The 21,963-nt window shown below is 39.9% G+C and overlaps 1 pseudogene; it reads right to left on the bottom strand.

Annotated features, from left to right (window-relative positions):
* Positions 1 to 4,065: 4,065 nt before the first annotated feature.
* LOC149263746 (small heat shock protein, chloroplastic-like) lies at positions 4,066 to 5,080 on the bottom strand (annotated as a pseudogene).
* Between the last annotated feature and the right edge of the window lie 16,883 nt (positions 5,081 to 21,963).

Below are 21,963 nucleotides of genomic sequence, written 5' to 3'. Positions count from 1 at the left end.
GGTTCGAATATAAGATTTACTTTAGTATGAAGTCTCCTAGAATCGAAGATTTTGGGGAGATTTTGGATTCGAATCTTCTGGGGTAGCTCAAGTATGAAGTCTAATCTTTGGGGAGATTTTGGCTTCGAATCTTCTGGGGTAGCTCAAGTATGAAGTTGAATCTTCTGGGGTATCGGAGATTTTGGGTTCGAATCTTCTAGGGTAGCTCAAGTATGAAGTCGAATCTTTTGGGGTAGCTCAAGTATAAAATTTACTTTAGTATGAAGTCTCGTCGAATCAGAGATTTTGGGTTGGATCTTCTGGGGGGTAGCTCAAGTATGAAGTCGAATCTCTTGGGGTAGCTCAACTTCTGGGGTAGCTCAAGTATGAAGTCGAATCTTTTGGGGTATCGGAGATTTTGGGTTTGAATCTTCTAGGGTAGCTCAAGTATGAAGTCAAATCTTTTGGGGTAGCTCAAGTATAAAATTTACTTTAGTATGAAGTCTCATCGAATCGGAGATTTTGGGTTGGATTTTCTAGGGGGTAGCTCAAGTATGAAGTCGAATCTCTTGGGGTAGCTCAAGTATAAAATTTATTTGGGTTGAATCTTCTGGGGTAGCTCAAGTATGAAGTCGAATCTCTTGGGGTAGCTCAAGTATAAAATTTACTTTAGTATTGAGGTAGCTCAAGTATAAAATTTACTTTAGTATTTGGGTATGAATCTTCTGGGGTAGCATGAAGTCGAATTTGGGGTAGCTCAAGTATAAAATTTACTTTAATATTTGGATTCTCAAGTATAAAATTTACTTTAGTATTGGGGTAGCTCAAGTATAAAATTTACTTTAGTATTTGGGTTCGAATCTCTTGGGGTAGCTCTAAGTATAAAATTTACTTTAGTATTTGGGTTTGAATCTTCTGGGGTAGCATGAAGTCGAATTTGGGGTAGCTCAAATATAAAATTTATTTTAATATTTGGGTTCTCAATTATAAAATTTACTTTAGTATTGGGGTAGCTCAAGTATAAAATTTACTTTAGTATTTGGATTCAAATCTTGTGGGGTAGCATGAAGTCGAATTTGGGGTAGATTTGGGGTTGCTCAAGTATAAAATTTACTTTAATATTTGGGTTCGAATCTTCTGGGGTAGCTCAAGTATGAAGTCGAATTGTCTGGAGTAGCTCAGTATAAAATTTACTTTAGGATGAAGTCTCTTCTGCATTAGCTCAAGTATAAAACTTACTTTAATATGAAGTCTCACCTCCAAGTATAAAAGTCGAATCTCTTGGAATAGCTCAAGTATAAAATTTATTTTAGTATTTGGGTGGGGTAGCTCAAGTATAAAATTTACCTTAGCATTTGGGTTGGAATATTCTAGGGTAGCATGAAGTCAAATCTCTTGGGGTAGCTCAAGTATAAAATTTATTTTAGTATTTGGGTTCAAATGAGGTAGCTCAAGTATGAAGTCAAGGTAGCGCTCAAGTATAAAATTTACTTTAGTATGAAGTCTCACCTCCAATTTCTTCTGGGGTAGCTCAAGTATAAAAGTCGAATCTCTTGGGGTAGCTCAAGTATAAAATTTACTTTAGTATGAAGTCTCACCTCCCATTTCTTCTGGGGTAGCTCAAGTCTAAAAGTCGAATCTCTTGGGGTAGCTCAAGTATAAAATTTACTTTAGCATTTGGGTTGGAATCTTCTAGGGTAGCATGAAGTCAAATATCTTGGGTAGCTCAAGTATAAAATTTACTTTAGCATTTGGGTTGGAATCTTCTAGGGTAGCATGAAGTCAAATATCTTGGGTAGCTCAAGTATAAAATTTATTTTAGTATTTGGGTTCGAATCTTTTGAGGTAGTTCAAATATGAAGTCGAAAGCTCAAGTATGAAGTCGAATCTTCAATCTTCTTGAGTAGCTCAAGTATAAAATTTACTTTAGTATGATTCAATCTTCTTGAGTAGCTCAAGTATAAAATTTACTTTAGTATGAAGTCTCACCTCCGATTTAGTATAAAATTTACTTTAGTATGAAGTCAAATCTTTTTTTTTTTTTAACCACATGGTGAATTGGTAACTACCAGGCCTAATCTATGGGAGAGCCAGGATCTGAAGTCAAATCTACTTTAGTATGAAGCCAATAGGAGATTTTGGTTTACCAGGCCTAATCTACCACATGGTGAATCGGTAACTGCGAGGCCTAATCTATGGGAGACCCAGGATCTGAAGTCAAATCTACTTTAATATGAAGCCAATAGGAGATTTTGGGTTACCAATCCTAATCTATGGGAGACCCAGGATCTGAAGTCAAATCTACTTTAGTATGAAGCCAATAGGAGATTTTGGGTTAATGGGAAACCCAAGATCTAAAGTCAAATCTACTTTAGTATGAAGCCAATAGGAGATTTTGGGTTAGAATCTTTTGGGGTAGTCTTCTAGGGTAGTAGCTCAAGTATAAAATTTACTTTAGTATGAAGCCAATAGGAGATTTTGGGTTAGAATCTTTTGGGGTAGCTCAAGTATAAAATTTACTTTAGTATGAAGTCTCACCAAATATCTTTTGGGGTAGCTCAAGTATAAAGTCGAATCTCCTAGGGTAGCTCAAGTATAAAGTCGAATCTTCTAGGGTAGCTCAAGTATAAAATTTACTTTAGAATATTTCTTCTAGGGTAGCTCAAGTATAAAATTTACTTTAGTAATCTTCTAGGGTAACTCAAGTATAAAATTTACTTCTTCTAGGGTAACTCAAATATAAAATTTACTTTAGTATGAAGTCTTCTAAGGTAGCTCAAGTATAAAACTTACTTTAGTATGAGGTCTCACCCAATATTTTGGGTTCGAATCAAGTATAAAATTTACTTTTACTTTAGTATGAATTCTCACTAAATATTTTTTGGGGTAGCTCAAGTATGATGTCGAATTTTCTAGGCTAGCTCAAGTATAAAATTTACTTTAGTAATTTACTTTTACTTTAGTATGAAGTCTCACTAAATATTTTTTGGGGTAGCTCAAGTATGATGTCGAATTTTCTAGGTTAGCTCAAGTATAAAATTTACTTTAGTATGAAGTCGAATCTCTTCTAGGGTAGCTCAAGTATAAAATTTAGGGTAGCTCAAGTATTAAATTTACTTTAGGGGTAGCTCAAGTATAATATAAAATTTAGGGTAGCTCAATTATAAAATTTACTTTAGGGGTAGCTCAAGTATAAAATTTACTTTAGTGTGAATATTTTGAGTTCGAATCTTAGAGGGTAGTAACTAAATATAAAATTTAGAGTAACTAAGTATAAAATTTAGAGTAACTCAAGTATAAAATTTACTTTAGTACGAAGTCTCACCAAATATTTTGGGTTCGAATCTTTGGTGTAGCTCAAGTTTGAAGTCAAATCTTTTGGGGTAGCTCAAGTATAAAATTTAGGGCAACTCAAGTATAAAATTTACTTTAGTATGAAGTATCACCAAATATTAATTTAGGTTAACTCGAGTATAAAATTTACTTTAGTATGAAGTCTCACAAAATATTTTGGGTTCAAATCTTCAAGTATGAAATCAGATCTTGTGGAGTAGCTCAAGCATAAAATTAATATTAAAATCTTCTGGTGTAGCTCAAGTATAAAGTCAAATATTTTGTGGTAGCTCAGGTATAAAATTTACTTTAGTATGAAGTCCCAACAAATCAAAGATGAGATAACTCAAGTATGAAGTCGAATTTTCTAGAGTGAAGGTAGCTCTAGAATCATAGATGGGGTAGCTCAGACCCTTTATTCTATCGTGTTACATGAATGTATCGTAAAAAGATGCCCGTGCATTGAATATTTACTGTAAAAAATCTCCAATATAATTCACCATCTGGTCGCAACAATAGTAACAAATCTCCAATATTGATTCACCATCTGGTCGCAACTTGCATCAAACCCTAACAGTGTTAAAAATGTTCATAACCATGACAATATCTTGTTATATATTCATCATATTTGCAGAGGGTAGATCCTTTTACAACCATGTACCTCTTAATCACTGTTCCTCCTGGGGACTTCAAGAAAAACGATATTCAGGGTGATATGGAAAGGGAAAATCATCGGTTACTGAACACTATACATAAATTTCAAAATCCATCTATACATAGGCATATTAATAATGCCTCGAATCAATTCACAAAATGAAAATACAATCTTTAACATTCAAAATCTGGATTTCCCACTTCTTCGATCGAAGATCGAAGCAAAATTGACAGAATTTAACCTCTCTGTTATCCTCCTTGCCCATTATGTACTCTTAGCATCATATTATATTCCAGAAAGGCTTATCATTGCCGTATGTTAAAAAAAAACAAGACTTTCAGCTTCGATGTTTCAACGCAAAAAACTCTAATGAAAAGCTCTCAACAACCTTACTCCACTTGCACATTGATCACATTCTTGACCTCCTCTTCCGTAAACTTGGGAACAATGACTTTCAGGAGGCCATTCTTCATCTAAGCTTTGGTCTGGTCAAGCTTGAAAACTTTTGTAGGGAGTTCGATTCGCCTACTGTATTTGCGACCACTGCCATCGAACTCTACGTCTGGGAGGGATTCCCATTTTATCACCAGCGCATTATCCTCGGCATAAATGTTGACGTCTTCCTTCCCCAACCCCGGCATGTCCGCCCGCAGATACAGAGCATCCTTATCTTCCGTTGTAACCCACGGCTTCCTCGATCCGCCTCTAACTGCATCCCCTGTCCCGCGAGACGAGGAGAAGAAAGGATTATCGAACAGCTGGTTGAGGCAAAACCCTAAGCTCCTCAGAGGATAAAACATATCAGGACAAGGGTTTAGAGATTAATAATGACATAACAACAAACGGGAATGAAATTCAAGAATCTTTACAAGGCTCACCATCGAAAACATTAGGGAAACCCCTACGGCGGATTTCCGAAACCCGACGGCTTTCTCTGTCATCCTCAATCGACGAATCGCCCTCAGGCCTGTATTTCCTTGCATCTGTTGACAAGCTCCGACACATTAAAGAAACAAAAGAATCCCCTGGACGGCCTGCAGGTAACAGGAATTTCTTGACGGCCGGAATAACCGACTTCATAACATTACTCTTAGCAGAACCTAGAGTCGCCATTTCAGTAAAAATAATCCTTGCTCTGGCATACACAAAGTCAGAAAACGGCTTATGTCCTGAAAAACAAAAGGATAATAATAAAAAATCTGAGTAATCACAACAAAACATGAAAGTGTTAGAAACCTGAAATTGCATACCGTTGAATCCTAGAACAAACAGAAACCTTCCGGAATTGATTGAAACGAAAATGAATTTGAGGATAACCTTCTTACTGATTTGTTGCTTACGATCGACATTTTTATGAGAGGAAAATAATGTTCTGGAAAGAATGTGAATCTCTCCTATGGAAGGTCCTGGAATGTTATACTCTGTAACCGTGGTTCTTGGAGAAGTTCTTCAATGTAAATTAATACTCTTCATTAAGGAATTTTCATCTTTCATCCATAGTTATTATTTAGTTAGGGTTTTTTCATCTTTTATCCATCTTACAATTCAGTTGGTTTTTCATATTCTAGCTCCACTAGCATGTAGCAAATTTATATGAAGCTTTAAGAGAATGGTTAAAAATGTGAACTATTAAAAAGTATTTTCACTTTGCCATTTGGAAAATTTATAAATAATTCATATTTAAAATATTCCAAATGAGGTAGTAATGTGCCAATTTTTAGCGATAAGGATTAATCTTTATTTGTTCTCATCAATTAACATATTCATAGAACACCCCTTCACGGTTGCCAACCTTGCATGCCAATCTCATTGTGGATTGTGATTATGATTTCACCCTCATTGTCGATTGTGATTTCAACCTCTCTCTCGTTTCTATAGTTTCAGGTTTTTTCATCTTTGCTTTCTATTATTTTGATTTATTTATTTGTAGATTTGTATTAACAGTGGAAAAAATATATTTGTTTCAAAATTTACATATCTAGAATTTGCTTCATGCTTGCTAGAACTTCATTATGATTGTACTTGATTGAACTATGAAAAGCATAAGGATATAGAAACAAAGAGCTAGTTTTTGAAAACTAGTCAGTGAACTACCAAAAACACTTTTGAAATTGTTAAGCTACTACCCAAAAACTTAGATCATCCGAATGCGAACAGACTAAACATAAATAGTGAGTTTTTTTTTTGCTAAGTAAATCTAATCTATTATTCACAGTAAAAGAGTACAATTACAGCAAGCTGAGCATGGTGAACCAACTAGCCTGAGAGTAAGGCCATTTGAGCCAGACATTGTCCAAAACTGAGAAATTGGACGAAATTTCCCACGCAGGGGATCCAGAAGATCACAAACAACATACACAACAACAACTACAAACAGACACAATTGAAACTGGAAATTGATCTCGACATAGTAACAGAGACAAAATTTGACACATTGAGCCAAAAAACCTTTATAACTGGGCCGCAAAAACCGGTTGAGCAGCTACACCGCTGGATTACTCGTCAGGTAATTCCTCCACGATCCTGCACCAACCCCCTGCATTCAGGTCCTGGGCTTGGGCCGCTGCATTATCATTCAATTCTGGAGGAACAGGAGCCATAGGATTAGCATTGACAGCGCTGGCCGGCGGAACCATCCCAAGCTGCATACCAACAGTTGGCTTTGGGGTATTGGGATCACCCACATCCTGTTCATCCTCAGTGAGTGGCATTGGGGCACTGGTATCGCCCTCATCTTGGGCTTCCTCTAGAAAGAGGACAGAGACATGAGCCGTGATCCGAGGGCGATTGAGGGAGCAATTAAACGTGAAAATAGCAGAACCAAAGGAGGGCGAATTCGAAGAACCAGGGGAGCTTGGGTTGAGGAATTGACTGGGCCTCAGAATGCCCTCATTTCCACAGCGAGGACGAGGATCCTGATTAATGGCGTCAGACCCCGAGGATGGGCGAGAAGGGTTGCCCCGTCCTGAGCCTCTGCGACTAAGCATTCTCTGGCGAGGCCTCGGCATTGCAGAGGGAATACCACGAACAGCGGAGGGAATGCCACGAGCAGTAGAGGAAATGCCACGAACTACAGAGGGAATACCACTAACAGCAGAGGGAGTGCCACGAACAGTAGAAGGAATACCACTACCAGCAGAGGGAATGCTACAAACAGCAGAGGAATTACCACATTGAGATAGCGTTTGTGAGCCTACCACCTGAGGTGCAGGCCGCTTAAAAGAACTAGAGCTTGACCCCCACGAAACCCAAGCGCCTGTAGAACCCGTAACCATCGAAAACAGCATGAATCACAACAGCATATAGCCATGGCTGAGGCTGACTATTAAACAATTCCCACCTCCTCGATCCTCTCCCGCCATAACAATGGCATTCATCGGAGCCGAAGACTGATATCCAACTGCGCATGCGAATCAGGATGACATATTAATGCCAGTCTCAAACATTCCTTTGCCATTTATGACATCCACCTGCAAGCTCTTCGCCTCCCACATGGCCTCATGTCCGGTGAACCTGGCTGGCAGGTGGCTTCGCCCACCCCAGTCCCATCACACTAATTGCTGCTCTAATCACCCGCATCCGGGGGTGCAGCCTCTGTTTGAACCAGCTAATTGCATTCCTGTTTTTTATCATGATTCAGTATTATGTCCAGAGTTCCTATGAGTAAGGTGTGATTACTTTCTACCCCCACATTGGCTAGGAGGTCGGCAACCTTTTTGCCCTCCCTCTTAACGTGACTGAAGATTATTGCTCGGTTGTTGAGAAGCTCGTGTTCTATGGCTTCCAGTCTGGCCTCCAGTCTCCAACTCATAGCTATTTTCCTGGCATGGGATCCATTGAGGAGTATAGAGTCGCCCTCGACCTCCAGGGGATGGTATTTGTGTTTCCATGCTATGAGGAGACCTTGCCATAAACCTTCCATTTCCGCCGAGTTATTGGTATCCCAACCAATATTTCCAAAGTAAATCAGAAGTGGCATTCCTGTATGATTTCTGAAAATTCCACCATAGCCTGCTCTTCCCGGGTTGCCCTTTGAGGCTCCGTCAAAGTTGAGCTTGAAAGTGTGCTCTGGAGGAGCTATCCAGGAGTCTCTTTTTGTATTGATGTTTTTTATAGGGGCATTGTTGAGAGTTTCCTGAGGGAGTTGCATGTTCCAGTTCGCCCATATGGCTTTCTCACTGTCGATAGTGGGAAGGTCCTCCTGAGTCCAAGCGCGAAGCAGTAGGGTTTCTTTTAGATTTATACAGAATTTTCTCCAAATGACCTCTAAGGGAGAGCTTTGATCTTTGAATATGCGCTTGTTCCTTTCTTTCCAGATACCCCAGATGAGTAGTCCTGGGATTATCTTCCATATATGGTTAAGGATTTCACTCTTATAGGGTTTCTTTTGCCATTGACGCAGGGTATTTGTAATGTCCTCTGCCACTTTGCATCGTCTTTGACATTTGAAGCTCACTTTCTCCCATAAGTGATTAGCCAAAGTGCGAGAGTCCAGCAAGTGCTGAAGGGTTTCCTCCTGGGCTTTGCAATTGACACATATTGAGGGGCCATGGTAGTTTCTTCGCCTTAACCTATCCTAGGTGAGGATTTTCTGATGTCCGACTAGCCAAAGGAAAAGAGACACTTTAGGCCAGATACCTAAATCCCAAATTTTCCCCCATATGAGATCGGGGGGAGAGGGGTCGGAACTTATTAATTTGTAAGCTTCTGAAGTAGTGAAGGTTCCTTTAGGCCTGTAACCCCATCTTAGGATATCCTTGCCTTCCGAGTGTCTTATGCGTCGATTTTGGAGCTCCCTTTCCATAACCTCCATGAATGGGCGATCCGCATTCCTGATTAGCTCATCACCTTGCTTCCATTGCCTGTATCCCTGCGCAGTCTCCTGTGTCCAGTGCTGCCAAATCGTTTGCTGTTGTTGATCCTCCCCAACATAGTTTGGGAGCGGGTGGAGAATGCTACTGAGTTTTGGCAATTGGTTCCAGGCATCTGTCCAGAATCGGGCTGTTTCACCATTTCTTACTTCCCAAAAACTATGTTGTTGAATCAACAAGTAATGTTGCTTGGCCACATTCCAAATGAGGGAACCCTTTGCATTGGGTATAAGTCTTATAAGCTCCTTATGAGGTCTATGATTGGCGTATTTGGCTGTCCATATGGTTGCCCATGGCCTGTCAGGGGATGAGAGCCACTACCACCAGATTTTGGTGCACATTATCACATTGCTTTGAAAGGGATCCCTCAGTCCTATGCCTCCCTTTTCTTTCGGCAAACAGACAGTAGTCCATTTAACCAGGGCCCATTTGCGGTTGGTTGCTGAGTTCCCCCATAAGAAGTTACGCTGAAGCTCCCTTATTCTTTTGATAACCCATTTGGGCGCTGCAAGGATAGAAAACAAGTAAAGCGGCATTGCCTGAAGCACAGCCTTTATGAGCACCATGCGACTTGCAATGTTTAGAGTTCGGTGCGTCCAAAGGTTGAGACGAGATTCCAACTTCTCAATTAAGATGCACCAGGAAGAGTGCTTGATGGCCGAGTCAATGAGGGGGGCTCCGAGATATTTAGAAGGGAGTGAATCAATGGGGAAGCCCAAAATGCGAGCTATTGCTCGCTGCACCACAGGGGAGGTGTGAAAGAAAAAGATCTGAGATTTGGCTTTGTTGACACTAGTGCCCGAAGCCTCAGAGAAGTCGTTGAGCAGAGATTTGAAGAGGGAGGCTTCTTGTACCGAGGGGTAGCCAAACAGCATGTTATCATCAACAAACTGCTGATGAGTTATGGCTGGGGAATTGTGGATGGAGAGACCTTTGAGCTGCTGAGAGATGAGGGCATGTTTGATGTGTCTTCCCAAACCTTCAGCCATTAACACAAAAAGGAAGGGGGAGAGAGGGTCGCCCTGCCGAATTCCTCTGGAAGGACTGAAGGTTTGAGAGGGGATGCCATTCACAAGAATGGAGAAGAAGGATGAGGAGATAAGACTCATAATCCAACGCACCCACATGGGTGAGAACCCGAAAGCATTTAACATTTTTTGCATGTATGTCCAACTTAGTTTATCAAATGCTTTTGAGAGATCGAGCTTCAGTATCATACCTGCCTGTTTGTAGTGCTTGAGGGAGTGAATTACTTCATGCGTGAGGATTATGCCATCAAGGATCTGCCGCCCTTCCACATAGCCGGATTGTTCAGGCGAGATAAGCAGAGGCAGAAGAGGCTTTAACAAATTGGCAATGACTTTGGAGATCACTTTGTAGATGACATTGCATAAAGCTATATGGCAGAATTTGTCCGGTGTATTGGAATTCTCTTCCTTTGGTATGAGCGCGATAAAGGTCGAGTTGAGGGAGGGTAAAAGCCAGTGAAGAGCTCTGGATTCCTCCACTACTTGCCACACCTCGTCTTTTATCAGCTCCCAGAATTTATGATAGAAGGTAGTTGAGAAACCATCCGGGCCCGGGGCTTTGCCCTCCTTGAGCTGGTGCATGGCCACGTCCACTTCCTGAGGGAGAATAGGGCGGAGGAGGAGCTCATTGTGTTCCTCAGTGATAATTTTTGGAACTTGTTGGATGATTTTTTCTATGGCTGGATTTCTGTCTGCCAGGGGCTCACTATGCACTTGTTTGAAGTGTCTGAGAAATTCCTCCTCGATTTCTTCATGCTTTTCCACCCTCGCCCCTCCCTGCTTCTGTGTGAAGGAGATATTGTTATGCATTCTTCTTTGGATAATGGTTCAATGGAAAAATTTGGTGTTCCTTTCCCCTTCTTTTAACCATCTTATCCTGGATTTTTGCCTCCATAGAATTTCCTCCTGCTTTCTCCTCTCCTCCAGTTGAGTATTTATGCGCTGCTCCTGTTCTAAGGTCCAATCAGTGTGTCCCTTGGTGATGATTTGTTGTTGGAGATCGGCCATTTCCTTGTTTAGATTTTGTTGCGCATTAAATATATTTCCAAATGTCTCTCAATTCCATCTCTTAATTTGGGATTTTAGATACTTGAGTTTCTGTTGGAACTGAAACATTTTGGATCCTTCAGGCGGACAGAAGGTGCTCCAAACTATTTTGACGAAGTCCATGAATGCAGGATGAGTAAGCCAGACCTCTTCGAAGCGAAAGGGTCGCTTGATTGTGTTGCCTGGCCTTTGCCATTGGAGGGAGATGGGCCAATGGTCAGAGCCTGAGTAAGGAAGAATGGTTGCCGCTATATCCCCTACCAAATGCACTGAATTATCTGTAATGAGAAATCTATCTAGCTTTGAGGCAATTTGATACTTCCAGGCTCTGCGATTGCTCCATGTATGTGTGCCATTACAAAATTGTAGTTCGATCAGAGAATTGTTTTGGATGAAGTCTTTGAAGTGGACATCTTCATGATCCATCCTGATTCTCCCACCTTTTTTTTCCTCCAGCTTGGTGATCATGTTGAAGTCCCCTCCAATGATCCACAGTGGATGCTTTCTATTTAGGCTCAGAGCTTCTATTGTGTTGAGTAAAGCTATTTTATTTCCTGCTTCCTGAGGGAAGTAGACATTAGTGAGGTTGCCATGAATATTGGTTCCTGTAATGTGAAAGGTGGTCTGGATAATATGGTGGGAGGCATGAAAATCTTGGAGAGTGAGCATTTTCGGGTTCCACACTATTGCTAACCCGCCTAATTCTCCTTCTGCATCCACTACTACTGGTCGACATCTTGGCCATGCTTTGGAAATGATGCTTCCTAGCGTGCTGCTATTGCATTTTGTTTCTTGAAGAAAACACATTTGCGGTTTCTCCATCTTTATCATGTTTTTTAGAGTTCTGAGTTTCCCTGGGCTGTTGAGCCCTCTTAAATTCCATGAAGTGAGCTTCATGATTCACTATTGATAGAGGGCTTGTAGTACTTCATCAGTTTTGCATACCTGCCTGAGTCTACCAGGATTTTCCCTACTTCAATTGTTCGCTGGAGATCCATTCTTCGCCCTCTCTTTTTGAAGTCTCTTGGGGGGAGGCTGCCATCCCAGTGACCGCTTGGTTGGATGCCTAGTTGTTTCTGCTGATAAGCCTTCGAGAGGACTATTTCCAACTTGTTGAGTTGCATCTCTGGGATCTGATCATAGTCCTTCTTTTTACATGCTAGCTCAAGCTCATGAATGTCCAGGCCTTCCATGTCGAAATTTTCTGGATCTTCATCCATCTGCTGCGTTTGACTATTTTCGCCTGTGGCTGCTTCTGAGATTAGGGGATGATTAGGAGAACCATCTACATCCATTTCATTTACTTTTCCTGCACTGTCTTTTTGATTTTCCTTGGGGGTGGCATTTTTATCCTTTGAGAGGAGAGAAGCAGGGGTGGAGCTGGAGGGGTTGGTAAAATCGGAGGCCGAGATGGGTACCGAGCTAAGCTTTGGGTTCAGGGATTGATCTTCTGAGGCTTGGGCCAAAATTTCAAAACTGTTGCTCGTGGAGGGAAAAGATGCAGGGTCTTGCTGGGGTTTTTTGCCGGAGGCATGTTTTTTGTGCGCTCGTCTGCGACTTTGTACTTTGGTAAAGCCTTCTTGGGCCGGCGTTTCAGAGGGGTCAGAAACAGGGGGTTTGGCATTTAGCAGACAGTCCCTGAAGAGGTGCCCATGAGCATGGCACTTGCGGCAACGAAAAGGAACATGTTCATAGTCCAGAGGTTGGATCCATTCATAATCGTCATGAGAGAGACTTACCGAGTCAGGTAGAGCTTTGTCCAGGCGCATGAAGACACAAATGCGGGCGTATGAAGTATATCTTCGCAGCTTCGTCTCTTCTGCCACTTTTATGTATTCCCCCAGTCCATTTCCAATATCCCTTAGCAGTCCTTCGTCCCAGTATTCCTCTGGAAGTGAGTACATTCTGATCCATACCGGCGCCCAGGTGAGGTCTTCCTTGTCCGGGTTGAATCTTGCTACCCATTCTCTCAGATACAATCCTGCTGAGTTGAAGAAATATGGGCCCTGATCTAAGATTCTGTACTTGTCTTCTAAGCATAAGAAAATTACAGTGAAAAACCCCTTCGGTCCTAGCTGCAAAGTGATGTGGCCCTTGGGTTTCCACTTGGCCGCGATCCAACCATACAGGGCTTTTTCTGTTGGCCAGAGTCCTATAAATTTTCCTATGAGTGCATGGTCCGTCATGTACTGTATTCGCTCATTGATCTTCTGACTTGGCAGTTCTATCTTTGGTCTTTCAGCTGCTATTGGCTTGCAGGTTTTCGAAGTGACCTTGTTCTGTTCCTCTGGCTTATCTTTCCCCTCTGGTACTGCATCGTTCTTGTCGGACTGAATGGCTGAGTCCTTGGATTTATTCTGCTGCGATGACGCATCGATGTTCTTATCTGCTTGGATCGATCCAAAGATTAAGGATCCCGTGTGCTCTGGTGGCGCTGAGTTTGACATAGGGGAGGGCTTTGAGACCCTCCCCTGAGGGGGGTCCATGTGCACCGTTAAAAAGCCTGTGGCTCACTGTCAGACCCTGGAGGTCAGACCCTCGAAGGCTGCAGAGCCGTGCCTGACTGCTTTGTTTCAGACGACTACCGAAACCCTAGTTGCAGAGCCGTCCTAGTTGAGATATAAACAATGAGTTGTTAACCATACAAACATATGTAATAAAAGGAGACCGAAGTCGTCCAAAACCAAGAGATACTTTTTTCTTCCAAAGCCAACATGTTGAATTATGTTTGGACTTCTTAGTCCAAAATTATAACTGGAGATGAGGTCGCGAAGTTGGCTTGAGGAGATTATTGTGCTGGTGCGTTGATGACCCTAAGTCCTTCCTGCTGCTTGTTTGGTCAATTTAGTGTGTTCTAAATTGCTGATTAAAATGTCAATCTGGGATTCGTAAACTGACGAAGTGAAGTGTACTATATGTACAAGATAACCATTTTCTTAGCCTTTTGTTGTTTTTGAGTTTTTTTTAGTTTGTTTTAGGATTTATCTTTTATAGATTCCCTAGTGTGTGTGATGGCGAAAATGAAAGTTAAGTATGGATGGTAATGGTGATTTCTACAGTGATTTTCCAAACTTAAAAGTGTTCAAAAAGAAAGCTCTAAACTAACTGTAATGAAATCAATTCTTAAGAGGAAGTAAATGTATCAAACAATGAACTAATGAAAATGGCCCAGTATCCTTGCTGCTGTATGAAAAAGAAAGTAAAAACTGAACTTAAGGCAACTCAAAGACTGAAAGCAAAGAAACTAATTCACACTACTTAAACCCTTCTGATCCTTTACCCTTCAACTGAATCTACCTTATGGGAAGCAATCATGAACAAGTTAAGCAATATGATATCTAAATTGCAGGAAATTAAATTGCATAAAGGAAACTAATCACACTACTTCAACCCTTCTGATCCTTTACCCTTCAACTCAATCTGCCTTATGGGAAGCAATCATGAACAAGTTAAGCAATATGATATCTAAATTACAGGAAATTAAATTGCGTAAAGGAAACTAAACACACTACAATAAGTAATATTCTGATTCCTTACTAATAGAGTCACTTGACTATAGAAAGAAACCATAAACAAATGAGTAGTATGATGTCTAAGTAGCAGAAAAATAAATAAGCAAAACTCAATTTGAAAAATGACAGTGCTGGAATTAAACTTCAGAAAATGAAAATTAGCAGGAAGGATAAGATGATCTCATATGACAGTAGTTATCTAAAAAAAATATGTAAATCTGCTCGGGCTACCTACAACAAAACCTGTAAAAGAAGCACTGATCAGCTAACAGTTAGAAAATAAACATAAAGGAAATATAGACAGCAATGATCATTAGGAAAACACACTATATATACAAGCAATGATTGAAAGAAAACAGTAAATGAAAGCAAGTAGAAACTATACAAGGCTCTGGTGTATAGGGGCCCTCTGCAACCTCGGCCAGTCAATCACTTAGTCACAAATCCGATTCAGAAAAACTGTCTTCTCATGTATTTAAAGTGAAATGTAGTACAGTGGGTGACAACAATCGAAATTACAATATGAAAGCTAATCCTTCAGCGTATATCAACGCGTTATTTATAAGAAAAAGATGTTGCAACTAATTCCTAGATTTATGCTGCTAAAAGACATGTAAATCCCTTGAGCCGAGATCTAGCGTGGTGGTCATGAATTCATGGAGTGGTGGTTGCTTGGTTTAGTTCACGGGCTGCTCTCCAGGTGTGCCAATACCTCTGAAAACTAAGGATCGTGCCCCGCAAACCTTCACGTGGGCAAAACAGAGCCATGCCACCGCGAAATTCTTCATTTGGCCCTTCCTTTGACCATCGTTGACCGCGACTGTTTATGAATGATTTGGCTGATCTGAGGGGACACACCCCATGTACACGTCACGTGCAGCTTACCCATGTGGCTGGTTTCTCTATTGGACACCTGTAGCATATCCTTTAACAAAATGGTTGCGGAAACTTGGGCTGGTTGCGGAAAGTGACAAGTTTCCGCAGCTGCTTGAACAAAAATCTAAATCAAACAACAGTCATAAGCATAGTTAGGAAACCATTCCATAAGTTCTTTTTAAACTATTATGCAACGATTTGATAGCTTGGTGGACGAAGTAAATGGAAAAAGAAGGCTGAAAGGGTATATAGGGAAGTGCAGGTTTAGGACTCAACATACCCCCACTGTGAAGGTGTTGCATGTCCTCATGCAACCAAAATTTAGTCACCCCTTTCTAATCCATATGTTCTGATGCTTCTGCTAGGACATCTAGCCCTCTTTTCTTCTTCTTTGGTGCTACCACCATTCTTGGTTTCCTTATTAGACACCTGAAATTGAGATTAATCAATGCTCTGCTCAACTTTTTGCACTTTTTCTTCATCTTCTTGTTTTTCTTTTGCCATAGTCCTAAATGGAGCATAGTGTTATCATGGATAATCTTATCTACCTTTCTCTGCTCTTTGAGTGCTTCATTTTCCTTCTTGATATGCCTATTTAGGACTTCTAATTCAAATACCTCCTGTTTCAAGGACTGAACTTGTGCATCTAGTGGTAGAATGGTGCTTGGACCTGCAGCCGACTTTTCTAATGATTCCAAGTAGTCATATACTTCCTGTTGATTGGGGTCTACTTCAGGTGTCTTTCTTGGACTGAGTTCAAAATCTGGTGGAGGAGGAGGATTGCTCTCCAACTCTGGCCGAGAAGGGCTTTGATCATGTGTAGGACTGATTTCAATGCTTGGTTGAGGATGAGGTGGACTACGGCCAGCTGGAGTTTTCTCAGGTGTCTCTCCACCTAAGTCAATGAAGTGGGGTCGTTTTATTTGCGTTTTACTCCCTTTTCCTCTTAACCTTGTGCTTCTCCTTAAGTATGGTGGACTAGTGCTCTTTTCTTGTATACTCTGTTTTCCTTTTGCTTTTTTCTTTGCTATAGCAGCAGCCTGAAGATGTATTAATCTTTCTGACAGTGGTTGATAATCCTCCTCTATGGATTGCTCAGGGTATGGATAGACTTCTTGGATGGTTCTTTTGCCTTTTTCTTTCTTTTGTTTCTTGTCTTTAGCTCTATCTTCTTCTTCTTTTTGGTCAGTTTCTTGAGTTTCTATAGTAGGGGAGTCTTGGACTGTAGTGTTCTTTTCTCTCCTCCTACTTTTCCTTGGTGTCCTCGGTGTGCTACTTTCAGAGGCCTCAGATGGCTCTTGGAAGTAGTTTCTTATAAAAAATTGCTCCCATGTATCTTTGTTTTTCCTTAAGTGGTCTTCAATAAGAATTTTTATAAGTCCATGATGGTATAGAAGAGGGTCTATATTGCCTATGTGTTTTTGGACTGTAATGCTCATTTTCTTCAAACTCAAGAGCAAGAAATAAGGCAAATTAAGAGTCCGATTTTCTAAGAAATTCATCAGCAGTCTAGCATGGTACATATACATCGAACCGAAGCGTCCTTCACAGGTGACAAATTTTTGGATAACTAATAGTAGGCTAGCCCATTCTTCCTTTAATGCATGAACAGGGATTCCTTTAGTAAACACGGTAGTGTCCATACCTGGGTTTCTTAGCATGATTCTCCATGCCTGTTCATCCACACTTTTATTTTTGAACCATCTTTCACCTTCCTGAGGTAAGCCTGTAGCAGCTGCTACCGTTGTTTCGGTCACTGTAAGCTTCAAATCTCCAATCTCCACTTTCTGACCATCAAATGACCGTGCAAAAGCCTTGGTTACTTCTTTGTTATAGCCTTTAAACCTTTGAATGAACCGTAACCACTTAGCTTTCTTCAGTAAATCCTTGGCCTGAGGGTAACCTTCTAAGTATTTTGGTCCTTTTGGCTCTGCCCTGAGTAGTTTTCCCATTTCTTTCCCTGTTTCGAATTTCGGCTGAGGATACAATTTTTAACAGAGGACAGTAGCTCGATTGCAGGGTTTATGGTAAAAGGTAATGGTTGCAATCGATAGCAGGTGACGGGAATGCTTCAGATTATAAGCAGAACAGAGGATAGACAGTGGTGGACGGGTTTACAAACTGAAGTGTGTGTATATGAAAGGAAGCTCTTAAATGAAATGGTAAGTGACCAGTAGTGGAGGCGAGATCTTTTTGAATTAACGGTTGCATATGGGAGATCACACATTTTTAATAGATAGTTGCGGAAAATACGGTGAAGAAGAGCTGTAAGGAGATTGGTCACATCTCATGTGCACAGGTGGCAAATGAAGTGCAGTTAACTTGAGTTTAAACCCAAAAAACCCATCATGAGACCGTTAAGAAATGAATGCTTGGTGTATGGAGTAATGTCGTGGGATAGGAGTGGTAATGGAGCTCTCATATCGAATCATTGCACATAGTAGAACTTTTCATGGTTTGATAACTATGCATAATCATGACTTTAATTGCTATTTGATAAAAAAAATTGCTCGTACCTTTGGAAACTTTGTCATTTCTTGCCCATAGCTTTTAGCCAATTGTTCTTTCTTGATATCTTGGAGATGCTCCATGTCTTCATGGTATTTGCTCACTTACACCTGCATTTTCATGATTTTTGTACTAACATTTTGACTTTGTATTTGAAAAACAGAGTGATGGTGGCTGCGGAAATCGTTTCTGGCTGCGGAAACTGTTTCTGACTGCGGAAACTGCTTCCAGCTACGGAAACTGGGACAGCACCCACTTAGCTAAACAAATGTGGTTAGAAAAGAACTAACTGAGTGGAAATAGTTCTGAAAGGAACTTTTATTGATGAAATGAGAATGAAATGAGTGGAATGGAATGAAAATGAAGCGGAGTGAAGTGAAGAGAAAATGTGAATGAGATGGAGGTGAAGTGAAATGGCAAATGAGGTGGAGTGAAGATGGAAAGAGAAGGAGAGGAGATTTTTTTTTTAGAAAATATAGAGTGTCAAGTGTCCTTGATTTTCACTCCATATTTTCTGTATAAGACTGCCAATCTATGATTGGTTTTCAGGCTTATACAATTTTTTTTTTTTTTTTTTTTTTTTTTTTTTAACTGAAAGAATAAAAGGCTAGGCTGGTGGGGAAGAAGGATTCTTCTCCACCAGCCTTATTGCAGAATTCTCTTGGAACATCTTGACAAATTCTTCTTTTGAGAGTGGCTTATGATAAATTTTCAATCGGTGTCCATTCATAAGAAAAGAAATCTGAAATTCATCAATGGTCTTGACTGTTACTGCTCAATTATTAAAGACTTTGTCAATTTCATATGGCCAAAGCCAATGGGTCTGAAATTTACCTTTAAAGTCTTTGAACTTGGAATCAAATAGTAATGCCCAATCTCCCTCTTAAAACTTTCTCTCTTTGATGTATCTGTCATGCCATTTAGCTCTTTGATGTTGAACTAGATCAGTCTTTAAAATTGCTTCTTGTCTGATTTCATCTAGCTCATTCAGCTGCTCCATTCTGTGCTTTTGGGCTTCTGATAGATCCATCCCCAACTGGACTGCCATCTTGAAAGTCTTGACTTGAAACTCAATGGGGAGCAGGACTTCTTTTCCATAAACAAGTTCATAGGGAGAATGTCCTGTTGTATTCTTCCATGTAGTTCTGTAGGCCCATAAGGCTTTAGGAAGCCTTTCTGCCCAATATTTTCTGTGTAGATGAACAGTTTTGGTGATGATGCTTTCAAGAACTTTGTTTGTAGACTCCACCTGGCCATTTGCTTGCGGATGGTAAGGAGTAGATTTTCTGTGCTTGATTTTGTATTCTTCCATCAGCTTCTCCATCAAGTTAGATGTAAATTGACTTCCCTGATCTGTCACAATTTCTCTTGGGACACCAAAACAAGTAAAAATATCCTCAAAAAGAAATTGAACAACTGAATTTTCAGTGGCAAAAGGAAATGCTTTAGCTTCTACCCATTTAGTGACATAATCAATGCATACCAATATATACTTTTTCTGTTTAGATGGTGGATTAATAGGTCCAATGAAATATAAAGCCCATTTTTCAAAGGGTTCGATGAGTACCTATGGTTGTAATGGCATTTCATTTGAAAGAGTCGGTCTCCTAACTCTTTGGCAGCTGTCACACCTTCTGACATATTGTTTTGCATCTTTGAAAAGGGAAGGCCAATAATATCCTAAAGAAAGGATTTTATAGGCCGTCCTTTTGTCAGCAAAGTGTCCACCGCATGGTTCATCATGACATGCCTTGAGGATGTCAGGCATTTCATCTTCCCGAACACATCTTCTGATCACACAATCTAGCCCTGTTTTAAACAATTCATTAGAAATCCATGAATAACTTGAACTCTCCTGAATAATTTTTCTTTTTTCACCAGGAAATAGATGTGGAGGTAGCTTTCCTGTAGCCAAATAGTTAGCAATATCTGCATACCAAGGAGTCTTAGTAGTTATTGCAAATAAATACTCATCTGGGAACTTATCCTCTACAGGAGAATCTTCATTAGTATTTTGGATTCTAGACAAGAAATCAGCTACTGTATTTTGTTTCCCTGGTCTATCCAACACAGTAATATTGAATTCTTGTAAAAGTAAGAGCTATCTTGTAACTCTGCCATTAGTAACAGGTTTATTCATGAGATATCTAATTGCAGAATGATCAGTATGGACAAAAATTTCATAGCCAGTTATATAGTGTCTAAACTTATTGATTGCATGAACAACAGCTAAGAACTCTTTCTCAGTCACAGTATAGTTTAACTCAGTGGGAGTCAAATTTTTACTAGTGTAGTAAATGGCATAAGGAACTAAATCCTTTTGTCCCAACACAGCTCCTAGAGCTGTATCTGAAGCATATGTGGAAATATGGAAAGGATGTTTCCAATTTGGCCCTCTCAAAATGGGTGCTTCAGATATTCTTGTTTTCAAAGTTTCAAATGCAGATTGACAATCAGGATCCCATTTGAATTCACAGTCTTTTGTATTTAAGTAATTTGAAGAGTGGAGATGCTATTTTGGTGAAGTTTTCAATAAATCTTCTATAGTATCCAGTAAATCCAAGAAAACTTCTAACATCTTTTTGACAATTTGGAATAGGCAACTTGGAGATGACTTCAACTTTTGATCTATCAACTTTAATCCCATTCCCTGAAATATGATGTCCTAAAACAATCCCTTTAGTAAACATCATAAAGCATTTTTCATGACTTAATGATAGGTTTGTTTCTTTACATCTTATAAGGACTTTTTCCAAATTCTCTAATGCCTCTTCAAATGAATTACCATAAACTGTAAAATCATCCATATAAACCTCTACACAATCATGGATTAGGTCAGAAAAGATTCCTAGTACTGCCCTTTGAAATGTTGCGGGTGCATTACATAATCCAAAAGGAAGTACTCGGTAAGCAAAAGCTCCCCATCGACAGGTAAATGTGGTCTTGTCCTGATCTTCAGGTGCTACCTGAATCTGATTGTAGCCACTAAAACCATCCAAAAATGAAAAATACTTTTTGCCTGCTAAAGTATCTAATACCTGATCGATAAAGGGTAAAGGAAAGTGATCCTTCAAAGTTGTTTTGTTCAATTCCATGTAATCAATGCATACCCTCCATTTACTATAACCAAAGGAGAAACCCATCGGCTATCTGAAATTGGATAAATGAAGTTTACATTAAGTAACTTTTGGAGCTCTTCTTTCACTATCTCCCTAAGGTTTGGATTCATCCTTCTCTAAGGTTGTCTGATTGGTCTACTGTTTTCCTCAATGTAGATGTGATGAATGCAAGTCTTAGGGTCAGTACCTTTCATATCAGTATATTCCCATGCAAATGCAGTAGAATGTTTTTGCAAGATTTTGGTTAGTTCTTCCTATTGTGATCTTTCCAAATTTTTGTTGATATTCAATGTTTTTCCTGGAAAGATCTCAATGGCGGAACTACCAAACTCTTCCATAGAGAAAAGATACATTTGTCTAGATGATAAATACTCAATGTCGGAATCTAACTGAAATTGTGTGTGGTCATATTCTAAAGATGTTTCAAAGTTTTCTAATGTGTTCAGAATTTGACTATCTTCACTAACTTCAGAAATGGTAAAGACAGATTGTATAGTATCTTCATCATAAATCCACTCATTATCTCCTATTTCTGTAATTGCTTTTGCTGGAGGATACAGATTGAATTTCTTTGTCGAATTACCATCAGAAATATACATATCCCTAGACCTACAACTGATGAAAGCATCGGCTGTGGCTAGCCAAGGTCTTCCTAAGATGAGAGGGTGTCCTCCTAAATTACTCTTGGGGGTTAAAATCATAAAATCTATTGGATATTCCCAAGAGTCTAAGGAGACTGAAATGTCTTCTAATACACCATCTGGTTTAATAATTGATCGATCTGCAAGTTGCAGTAGAGTAGGTGTAAAGATAAGATTAGGAAGTTTCAGTTGTTCCATAGTCTGTCTACTCATAATGTTGATAGCAGCCCCTATATCAATCAAAGTATTTGGAATTTCTACCCCATTGATATGTGTTTTGACAATTGGACTACTGGGATCTACATATTTCTGCATAGTAATTTTTCCCATCATGATGTCTGCAATTTTCTCTACCAGGTGGATTCTTCTTGTGTCTCTAGGTTTCCTTCCTGGT

The sequence above is a fragment of the Pinus tabuliformis genome, chromosome 6 (assembly GCF_031772625.1).
Source record: "Pinus tabuliformis cultivar Carrire ecotype Pingquan chromosome 6, CPIR1, whole genome shotgun sequence".
Lineage (NCBI taxonomy): Eukaryota > Viridiplantae > Streptophyta > Pinopsida > Pinales > Pinaceae > Pinus > Pinus tabuliformis.
Note: the sequence above shows the minus strand (reverse complement) of the source record. Positions and strands in the feature narration are given on the sequence as shown.